The 12,117-nt window shown below is 35.9% G+C and overlaps 1 protein-coding gene across 3 annotated transcripts in view; it reads right to left on the bottom strand.

The window, feature by feature from the left end:
- LOC114303884 (AP-4 complex subunit epsilon) overlaps positions 1-2,905 on the bottom strand; it is a 45,189-nt gene extending 42,284 nt beyond the window's left edge. For 2 of the 3 annotated variants that reach the window (XR_014344673.1, XM_028249030.2), the window contains exon 1: positions 2,127-2,839. The gene's annotated coding sequence lies outside the window, so the exon portion shown is untranslated. Of the gene's footprint in view, positions 1-2,126 lie in introns of all 3 variants that reach the window. The other variant, XR_014344674.1, reaches the window with a different exon arrangement.
- Positions 2,906-12,117: the final 9,212 nt, after the last annotated feature.

The following is a 12,117-nucleotide window of genomic DNA, read 5'->3' as shown; positions in this document are numbered from 1 at the left end:
ATAATTAAGAACCTCTCTCTTCCAGACATATTAAGATACCTGTGTAGTAGAGATGACAAGAACCAACCTCTAAGCAAGCAATTTTAAATTCATGAGGAGCTCTTCTGATGACTGCAAAATTTTGATAGGATAATCTCTCAGTGCACTAAATATATGCAAGATGTACATATTAATGGAAGCTATTTGCAGAGATTGCAAATCATTCCTATTCTTGTTTTCAGATAATGGATCAAGCAATATAATTTGCAAAAAACCCAAAATGTGTGGATTGTTACACTTGCATGAAAATAAAGTTGCGGAATTTACAAAAATCAGGCAATTCATGAATGAGTTTCAATAAACAGAGCACTACACCAAGTACCTTCTCGAAACAAGGAAGGAAACAGTCCGTCAGGGGAAATAACAACAGGCCCTTCTGGTAAAGCCTTTCCATCCTGCAAAAGAGAGAAATGGAATCTGTGAGGAAACAGACAGCAGATAGCACCAATCACTTTCGTGACATTGACTCTCCATCTCATCACCTGCTTAAGGTTGAATAGGAATTCTTTAATGTGATAGGCCTATGAGATAGCACGTGCGCTTAGAAAAAGTAAATGATACCCATTTTCCTGCAATACGAAAGAACAGAACTGGTTAATGAAAATTTTTAACAATCTTGTCAGTAGAGATGTTTTTCAGAATTGTGATTCCAATTACACAATCAATCAGTAAATAATAGAACAAAAGCACACACGCAAAAACAAGACACAAGATATACGTGGTTTGGCAGAGTGTGCCTATATCTACTGCAGAAATGGAGGACAAATCCACTATACTCAATAAGGATTATAAGAAGACTTTCAACCTCTCAATGCAACACAGTATTCTATAACACTCTCTATGAAACCTTACCCAAAAAAGGCCCCTTACAGTACTCTAGAGTGAATGGTAAATACAAGACACCTCACAACAAGGGAAGTAGTAAAAGTAATGAGATAAATAAAATGTACGGAAAATTGTCCATTCTCAAACTCCAGAGACAAAAGTAAGAAATGAGAAATAAAGCAATGCAAAGCCAATAGCGTAAATCACAATGACAAAATGGAGTAAATACATGATTGCATAGATTTTTGGCCCAAAAAAAAAAAAGGTGGCTGCAAATGAAAATATTTATTTGAATTATGGAGTCATGAATTGCAATATGCATCATTACCGTAAACTGAAAAGAATAGATTAAAAATTACAAATAAAAAAACACATAAGAGGGATACATTCGAAGAGACTGCTAACATATCAAATCGTAAACAAAGGGACTGAAATGTAATCAAAACAACATTTAAACAATTGAGATATTTAAGCACAACAAAAAGTAAAGTTGCGATAGAAATGATGATATGACACACAATCTGACCTCACCTCCAACCCAAGGAGGAGGTTCAAGACTGTAAACCCTAGGAGAAGAATCAGCGGAATGAAGATTTTGACAGAAAGAGAGAGAACTTCGACATCGAAATCGAGATTGTAGACAGTAGTGCTCACCTTAGTAGACGATGCAGATGGTGGTGGTGGTGGTGGTGGAGCTTCGAAATCGAGAGAGAGAGAAAGAGAGAGAGAGAGAGAGAGAGAGAGAACTTCGAAATCGAAATCACCGAGCTGAAGAAGGTTGAATCGTATCTTCCAAATCGATATTGAAATTGATTATGCTCTACGAAATCGAAATCACTTTGAGATTGGATCACCGAACTTCGATATCGAAATCACTTTAAGGGTTTAGAGAGAGCGAGCGAGCGAGATTCATACACTGGTGTTTCTCAGATTTGAGTGAGTGAAAGTGAGAAGAAGGGTTTCTCAGATTAGAATGAGGGTTCGAAGAGGGAGAGAGAGCGCGTGAGAGTGGGATACATTCGAAGGCGTTTCCAAACGGGTTAAACGGTACCGTTTTATTTAATTAAAATGTGGGATACATTCGAAGGCGTTTTTAAACAGGGTAAACGGTACCTTTTTATTAAATTAAATTGCGACGTTTATAAAACGTTGTTAATATTAGAAAATATGGCGTTTAAAAAAACACCGTTAAAAAAAACGCCATTATATCACATATTTCCTGTAGTTATTAATACCATATAAAGAGCAAAACCAGCACACACCTTCCTGAAATTAGAGACTAGATGAGCGACAGACGATGGCGACCGCTGATAAAACCGATGAAGCGCCATGACCGCCTTCTTCCTGACCGCCTCCTTCGGGTGCCCCAACAACTCCACCACCTGGGGAAGCACCGCAACACCGCATTCAAAGCCGCACAAACCACCAAATAATTATCTGGTTTCAAATCCTTCTGAATTGTATTCACAATCAGTATAATCAAATCATGGTCCTCATTCAAAAACAAAGTCACAGCCAAGAACCCAGTTCGCTTCAACAAAAGATTATCGTCATGAGTCATCTTCACAACATGAATGTACCCGAAAGAAGTGTCGTGGCCGAGCATTTCGACGTAGACGAGGCGAATGATGAACTCTTTCATCTTCCTTTTGGGAATGTCGGGTTCGGTGATTTGGCGCTTGAGGGTTTCGATCTTGCGAAGAACAATTCGGTCCTCTTCGACTTTTGATCGGGTTTCGCCGATCGATTTCACGAGGATGAGGAAGTCCTTGGATTCGCCGAACCCCCCATGGGAGCCCATTGCGAGAGTCTCCAGCTTCGAATATTTTTGGTTCCAGGTTTTGAATTCAAATTTGATTTGGAATTTGATATGAGTTCTAGGGTTTTGTGTGTGTGTGTGTGTGTGTAACAGAGTCGGAAGAAACAAAGAAGACTAGAGGATCAACCAGTGGCCATGTGAGGGAAGCACACGACCAGCACGGACAATATCAACACATAAACAAAAAAAGAAAATTGCACTTTGACTCCTTAAATTTTAGAACTTTTTCACCTTAATCCTTAAAAAAAAATTTGAAACTTTTACTGTTAACCTTTGTAATTTTTTCTAATTTATTTTCAAAACAACTGGAGGGAAAATGCTATTTGCCATAAAAATGTGGGAGGTTATACTTTGGCTCCTAAATTTTATAATTTTCCCACTTTAGCCTGTAAAATATTTTTTTATTTCACTTTAGTCCTTAATTTTAATTTACTTTAAAAACAATTATCATCCAATTTTGAATGGAACAAATGCCACTTTGATAGGCATGTTACATAAAAATAAATTATAATTTTTGTTAAATTTTCAAAACTTTTTTTTTTATTTTTTATTTTTAATATGATGAAAATTTTATGGCCTCTAACCATTAAGTTCAGGTTTTTTTTTTTTTTTGGTTGAAATTTCCATTGTGTCTCATATCAAGGGTTATGACCTTATGATTTTGGTGTTTGTTCTAACCCTTTATAATGGGTTCCTGAGAGCATTTCCAACGGTTTATCAAAATTTTCACCAAATCTGAGTAAAAAAAAGACCATTTTCTCAATCTGATACAGACTGCTCCAATGGTTGTCATCAAAGCAGGGGTCGACCGGTTAGTGTATTTTTTTTTTTACCTCTTTGAACCTTTTGACCTGTTTAAACCAACCTATTTGCAAGGGAACCGGTCGACCGGTTGGTCTCCCCCAACGGTCACGCACAATAAATTGGTGAAATCTTCCCCCTGTTCTCACTTTGATGAAAAATTTGGTGAATTCTCGTTTTGATACCAATTTGATGAAACCATTGGAGCTGCAAAAAGTGACTTTTTCACCAAATTTCAAATCTGATGTAAGGTTTGGTAAAGCGTTGGAGATGGTCTAGGCCACAGATATATTACTTTTCTGTATTTCTCCATTTTTTAGGTTGAGGTCTTGGTTGCGAGATATTTAAGAAATGTGTATTTAGAATTATTTTCAACTTTAGCCATTGTATCTTGGAGATGGAATTTTTTATATTGGTTTTGTATCATAGAGGACAAATTGCTTTATTTAGGTTAAGGTTTTGGTCGCGAGATATTTAAGAAATGTGTATTTAGGATTATCTTCAACTTTAGCCATTGTATCTTGGAGATGGAATTTTTTACATTCGTTTTGTATCATAGAGGACAAATTACTATATTAAATAAAGCGTTATCAATGTGTCTTGCCTATTGTTCAATTTTAACTTTTTTCAAGTCTGATCACAACACGTATTATCACTACAAGAAAAGTGACCTTAAAAGACAGAACTTTTTGTGACGGCACAGCTTGCCGTTGTAAAAAATGTGACTTTTTGAGACAGCACAACTTGTTGTCGCAAAAAATGTGACTTTTTGAGACGGCACAATTTGTCGTCGCCAAAAAATGTGACTTTTTGAGACGACACAACTTGCCGTCGCAAAAAATAGAGGATTTGCGATGGCATAAAATGCTATCGCGAAAAATGAGAGTATTTACGACGGCAGAAATTGTTGTCGCAAAAAAAAAAAAGAGTATTTGCGACGGCAGAGATTGCTGTCGCAAAAAAATAGAGTTTTTGCGACTGTACCAGTTGTAGTCGCAAAAAAAAAAAAGAAGAGTTTTTTGCATCTGTAATAGGTACCGTTGCAAAAAAAAAGAAGCAAATATATATATATATATATATATATACATATTGTGGCTTTGAGATGGCTTCAGCTTCATGTATATATAGTCACAAAATGGTTAAATAAATGCAACGGTATTTTTCTGTCACAAAAAAATAAATAAATAAACGACGTCGTCTTACTCTTTTGAACATTTCTTTTTTCACTCATTTTTTCATCTTCCTATATCTCTGTCTCTATCTCTCTTCTCTTTCTCTCTCTCACTCATCACTCTTCCCTGTCTGTCAATCTCTCTCTTTCTCTATGTGTCTCTGTCTCTCTTCTCTCTCTCTCTCTCTCACACACTCATCACTCTTCTCTGTCTGTCTATGTCTCTCTCTCTTTCTCTCTATGTCTCTATCTCTGTCTTTCTTCTCTTTCTTTCTCTCACTCATCACTCTCTCTGTCTGTCTATCTGTTTGTCTCTCTCTCTCTCTCTCTCTGTGTCTCTCGCCCATCTCTCTTTTCTCTATCTCTCTCATCTCTCTTCTCTCCCTGTCTCTCTTTTCTCTTTATCTCTCTCGCTCTCTCACTCATCTCTCTATGTCTCTCTCTTATTTATCTCTTTTCGCTCTTTTTCTCTCTTTCTCTCTCTTTGTCTATATCTTTTCACCCATTTTTTTATCTTCCTCTCTCTCTTCTCTTTCTCTCTCTTTCACTCATCACTCTTCTCTCTCTCTCTATCTGTCTATCTGTCTCTCTCTCTCTCTTTGTGTGTCTCTTACTCATTTATATCTTCTTTCATCTCTGTTCTCTCTCTGTCTCTTTCGCTTATCTATCTTATCTCTTATCTCTATCTCTCATCTCTCTCTATCTCTCTTGATCATCTCTCTTCTCTCTATCTCTCTCGTTCATCTCTCTTCTCTTTATGTCTCTCTCGCTCATCTCTCTTCTCTCTATTTCTCTCTTTCTGTCTTTGTTCTCTCTCTGTCTCTTTTTTTGTCTCTCACTCTCTATCTCTTTCTCTTTTTGTCTCTCTCTCTCTCTCTCTCTATCTCTCCTCCACTGTGTTCGCGTTACTCACTCTCTCCCTCATGTCTTCTCTATTTACTGAGCTCCCTCTTCACTTATCATCCACTATAAGAAAATGCACTTTTAGTGACCACTTTGTCTCTCTCTCGCTCATGACTCTGTCTCTCTCTCTCATCTATCTGTCTCTCACTCATCTCTCTCTCTCTCTCTCACCACTCATCTCCTCTACCACCTTCACCACTACTGCAAACACCATTCCACTACCACCACTACTGTCACTGTCGCCACTTCACTTCTACGACTACCATTACTACTACCATCGCCACCACTCCACTACTACCACTACTGCCACTATTACTACCATTACCTCTCATTCACCCATGCCACTCCATCTACTCTACTACTACCACAACTTCACCACCAATCTCCTTCGCCATCACCACAATCATCATCTCTTATCCACCACCTTCACCACTACTGTCGCTCCCTCTCCTCTACCACAAAAAATTAGTTCATAATTTTAGTAACCAAAAAAAATGGGCCGCAGAAAAATATTTTTCATTGACCATAAAAAATTAACTTTTATTTTAGTGAAAAATATTTTTCTTTAAAATATTACCCCTACTTCTACCAAATAAAAATAATAATAAATTTTTTTTCATTAAAATAAAAATGAAACAAATAAATTTTCAATCTTAGTAACTAAAAAAAATGAATTTTTTTTAAAAAAATTCATTAACTACAAAAAAAAAATATTTTAACAAAAAATAAAGTTTTTTGGTGAAGGCAACCCCCGTCGCCAAAAAAAAAAGAAAAAAGAAGAGTTAAACGGCGTTGTTTTGTTGTTTAAATTTCATTTGTGACCTAAAAAAAAATATATTTTTTGGTTTTTTATTTATTTATTTCGGTTCTGTTTCCCCCTCTCCCAAACAAAAAATCCCCAATCTCAAACCCCCCCGGCCCAAAACCAAAAATCCCTAATCTTTTCTTACCCCTCTCTTACTCTCTCTCTCTCTCTCTTGATCGACGGCGAGCGGCGGCAGACGACTACGAACAGCAAACGAGGCTGTTGTGTGAATGGAAAGGGCTTCAGAGTGCAAGAATAGCAACAACGTCGGAGGAGGAGGAGGAGGAGGAGAAGGGAATGCGGTGATAGGGATGATATGCGGGAGTCTGGTGTACTACCACTGCACATACAAGAATTCAAGTATACTCACCCTCCTCTCTGACATCTTTCTTGTCCTCCTCTCCTCCCTCGCCATTATCGGCCTCCTCTTCCGCCACCTCAACATCTCGTATGTGATACCCCTGTTCCGTAATGTGTTAATTAGTCTTTAAAATGAGTATGATTATGTGTTTAGCATAATTTTGTGTGCCATTATGTGAAAATATGTGGTCTTGAATTTCTATATGTTCGCCGTAGGAATATCTATTTGATTATCTGCTTTGAAAATTAAATTGGAGGCCTTATCGGCCACAGAATCCGAAATTTATTACGCCATTGCGATTGGCATAATTTTAGAACCTACGGTGAAATTTAATTGAAAATTTACTCGAGTCAGATTAAATCGATTAAATTGATGAATTGGTGCCCATTACTTTATTATTATTATATTGGAATTGGTGGGGGCCTTATGTATAGGGTTATACACTCTCTCATTGTTTCTTTTTGAGTCCAAAAATCTGAGTTATACATTGTGAGAGTGAGGAGGCCGACCCTAGAGAGAGGAAGAAGAATTGTACAATTTTGGTCTTGAAGTTTGTTAATTTTGAAGCCACACTCAAGAATTTGCTATTGATTGAAAGGATAGAGCCTCTAGGTAGGTAATTGATCTTGAATTCATAAGTTTGGACTTGTGATTTTGTGTATTCAAGCTAATTGGGTAATCAAGAATGAGAAAAAAAGAATGTGTTGAGTTGGTGATGTTGAATTTGAAGTCAAATGATGCATGCATGTGTTCAATTGTCATGAAATTGTATAGTTATGTATGAAAAATATGAGTCATGTGGAACTTTGGTTAGAACTCATGCTTGTGGTCATCATTTGCACCATCTAGATGAAGAATGGAAGTTATATCCCACATACATGTACAAATCACAAGAGTATGAACTTGAATGCATGAAATTGTTATGTTGGAAGTAAGCTTGGTGTAAATTTGAGATATGCATGTAGATAATTTATGAAATTGAGCTTCAATATGTGGTAATTTGATGCTTGTACCATGTTAGTACATGTCTAGGAGTAATTTGAGCCATAACATGCATGAATTGTTGGTTGAAAGTCGAAATGAAGCTCAAGAACACAGTTCTGGCTTTTCCAGAATTTTGAGGTCCGCTCGAGCGGGGAACCTGACGCTCGAGCGGGAAATGCGTGCTCCCAGTACTTTTTGCAGACTTGATGTCTGCTCGAGCGGGATAATTAACGCTCGAGCGCGGGAGCTATTTTGACAGGCCTTCCGCTCGAGCGTCCTATTTCACGCTCGAGTGTATTTTTGATGTAACCAGCACTTTTGCAGGCCTATAGGGTCCGCTCGAGCGGGGAAGTCCACGCTCGAGCGGGGACCCTGTTTTCTGAAATTTTGTTCATGCGTTCTGTGTTTTGTTTTCTGTTCTCTTTCACTTGTAAGCACTCTTAGGCATATGTTAAGCATTGTAAATGAGTTGATGAGATAAGAATAAAGCCTAAAGAGGAATATGTGAATTAAGGAACGGATTGAATTGTTAATGACCTTTTTGTGTTCATGGAATGTGTAGGGTCAAGCTCCAGGGCGAATCCACAAGCCGATCACTGTGAGTAATATCGATATTTGAAAGCTTAGCCATGTCCAACTGTTTATTCCCTTATAAGCTTTATGAGTTGCTAATTGGGATTGTGGACAAAAGTCTGAAATGAACGAATGAATGGACCGAAGGTCGTTTCGATATGAATAAATGGACCTGAGGTCGTTTTGATAAAAATAAATGGACCTAAGGTCATTTTGACATAAATGATTGGGCCGAAGGCCGTTTTGACATGAATGATTGGGTCGAAGGCCATTTTGACATAAATGATTGGGCTGAAGGCCGTTTTGACATGAATAATTGGGCCGAAGGCCGTTTTGACATGAATAATTAGGCCGAAGGCCGTTTTGACATGAATGATTGGGCCGAAGGCCGTTTTGACATAAATGATTGGGCCGAAGGCTATTTTGACATAAATGATTGGGCCAAAGGTCGTTTTGGCATAAATGAACGGACCAAAGGTCGTTTTGACATAAATGAATGGACCGAAGGTCGTTTTGACAAGACATGAATGAATGGGCCAGAGGTCGTTTCGACATGAAAGTGTAAATAGGCCTGAAGGCCAGTTTGACACGAGTAATAGTTTGACAATGAAACGAATGAATTGGGCCCGAGGCCGTATGATGTGTTTGGAACCTCAGTTACTTAACTTACATGTGTCTATGTATGTATATACTAGTTAAAATGTAAATTGGGCCCAAGGCCGTTTGATGTATATTGTTCCAATGTATATTCTTTATTTGATATTATTCACTGGGCTATCACTCATGCTCATTCATGTATTTGTAGGTAAGCCCAGAGAAGTCCAGACCTAGCCCCAGTGAAGTCGATGTGGAACAACAGAGGTTTTGGGAAAGTCAACCCTTGTGTCTCACACACGAGACCCGCCTTCGCCTTTTTGTCATTTTGTTCTATGTTGTCATGTTGGCGAAGTTTTTGTATATGTCTGCTTATAGTTTTTATGGGTTGACTTAGTTTTGGATGATCCTGTCTGTACAGAACCTATGTCACTATGTTTCTGTTGTGAGTTATTAACGTTCATATGTATGGTTTGTTTTGATGTGCCATGTAAGCACAGCTCTATAGACAAAGTTTTAAATTTTGCTTCCCTTTTGGCCCCCTTTACTCTGATGTGTTAAGTCTGTTTTGGTTTGAGGCCGTAGGTAATCTTAGGATTACTGGCCGGTTACGTCCTTAACCCATGGGGGCGGGTTCGGATCGTGACATCATATGTCTTTCTTTCTTTACTCTTTACTTATCTCTCTCTCTCTCTCTCACACATACACATGTTTATACATACATACATACATACATACATACATACATACATATATGCATTAGTTCATGTTTGACTTCCAATTCAGTTTATCAAATTTTTGAAATACCCTCATTATCTATGCTGATGCCCTAGGTTTTGCAACTTTTCTTAATTCCCCCAAACCTAATACACACACACACACACACATTAATCTATTACCGAACAATTGTTTTAGAAATTGTAATAAACTAACTAGCACAACTATTTTAATACTCTCTGCACACAAAGTGTTCATTCACATTGAATTGAAGCTTGATAAAAATATTCATTGCCCTTTTTAAGCTCTCATTTCTTCCCTTTGACTACTATTCTCTAATAATTCTTCATATTACCAAATTGAATTTCCAATAATATATACAGAATCATATGATGCACACTCATTTCTACATATCAATGAAGTAAGCATGGTGGTAGGTAACATTTCTAACTTCAAATTTCCTTGGGTTTGTGAAAAAAATTATAAATTATTATTTTGGGTTTGTGAAAAAAATTATAGAAGAGAACAAAAAGAAGAAAAAAAAAAAGAAAAGAAAGAAAGAAAGAAAAAAATGAATGAAATGTAAATTATTATTTTTTCTTTTCATATTTCTCATTCATTTTCTCTTCATTCCATAAATACCTCTCTAAATTCAAAAGCTTAACAGATCCTTAGTGAATTGCACTTGCTACTTGGAATCCAATTATATTCAAATATTTCACAGTAGCATCTCTTGAAGAACATTAGGTCATGTGAATTTTAAATTGAATTTGCTTAGTTCAAGTGGTTGTACTCTTAGGTTTTTATGGAGAAGTTTTGGGGTTGAGTACTAACTCAACATACTAACTTGTTAACATTCTACCAGAAGACAAACAAAAAAAGAAGAAAACTTACGATTATTGCAGTGTTTTCATACAATCAAGACATTTATTAGAGTAAGTATGAGGTTGAGTAATTATTCGGTAGTGTCAAAACATTACGTGACATTACTTACGTGGTATGTTAAACCAATCACATAAACTTTTTTTTTATTATAGATTATATGTTTATTCGCATTTGTTAGGTAATGATCTATTTCGTATATGTTGTGATTTCTTATTGATCATGAGTATTATATAGACAAGTACTTTGGTTTCTAATAATTTTTCCCCCTAGGTGAGGGTTCAAAGCATGAGAATCAAATCAAGAAAGAGTTTGGGGGTCAGAACATCGGTGGAGTGGAATGGATTGAATCAATTCTAAAACATGACAAAAGGTTGACATATATGCTCACATTAGAATTATCAGAAAGTTAGGTGGATGTTCTCTGGTGAAAACCAACCATGATTAAATTGCTCTGCAATTTTGAAATCATTTTAGGTTTATTGAAAACAACAAAATTATGGAAATGGTTGTAAAGTGTTGATGACACTGGAAATAAATAATAATAATAAAAAAACACATCTTTAAGGTTTTGCAGGGAAGTGGGAACCATTCAATTGACCCTAATAGAGCCTCATGGAAAGTGGATGGAAGCATCTCTTTTAGTGGGTGTTTTACTACTTTTTCTGTTTGTTTTGAGCATCAGTGTTTTACTACTTTTGGTAGGCAACAGGTCCCCCTTGTGCATTAGTTTATTATTTTTCTTTTTAAGGTTTGCCATATGGAGAATATTCTTGTCAAGGTTACATGCGCATATACATACATACATATATATATATATATATATAATATTAATATAGGATTTGGTTAAGAAATGTTATGGTGGTATGGATAAAATTGTGTATTGAAGTCTTTGTTAATTGACAAAAAAATCATAAAAGTATGATTTAATTTTGTTTCTAAAAATATTTATTAATTTAGGAAGTTATTGGATGTTCAAATGATGTAGTCAAAATGTGTGTTAAGTATGAAAATAAGATCCAATTATGTTTATCCCTTTCCTTCTCTCTCTTGTCAAGGGCTTTGTCGCAATTGCCTATTTAGGAGTGTTTCAAACTGCATAATTCCACTGTAAAACCTAACACTAGTGCACTCTTAGCTTTTCTATTGAAGGTGCTCTTAAGATGTAAGAAGAAAGAAAAAAAAAATTAGAAATGGATTTTGCTAGTAATAAGTGCTCTTAGTGAATAAGTAAAAGATAAAAAAAAAAAATTTAAAATCACAAAACATTTTTATTAAATTCAATACACTTTTATTAAAAATAATATTTTTAAAAATATTTTTAAGACATTTTTATATAATTTTTAATGTTAAACAATATATAAGAATCACTTCTAGCATTTGCCATAAAGTTTTATTATTATGGTGTTGGGAAATGTGTACAAGTTCTTTGAAGTTAATCATGATAACCCATTGAGGTGCTTAAAGTATGCCATGATATCATTGTGATAATGTTAGAAACTTACATATTTAATTTATAAATTTATTTATAATAATGTGTTAAGTAAATTGAGTCCCCTTATAATAAATCAAAAGTTCTGTTTAGATATTTGTTGACAACCAATTGGCAACTTAGAATTCGAGCTGTTGACGCCTCAAAATCA

Source organism: Camellia sinensis, chromosome 11 (assembly GCF_055761805.1).
Source record: "Camellia sinensis isolate YWXY chromosome 11, ASM5576180v1, whole genome shotgun sequence".
NCBI lineage: Eukaryota > Viridiplantae > Streptophyta > Magnoliopsida > Ericales > Theaceae > Camellia > Camellia sinensis.
This window is presented reverse-complemented; position numbering and strand designations above follow the sequence as displayed.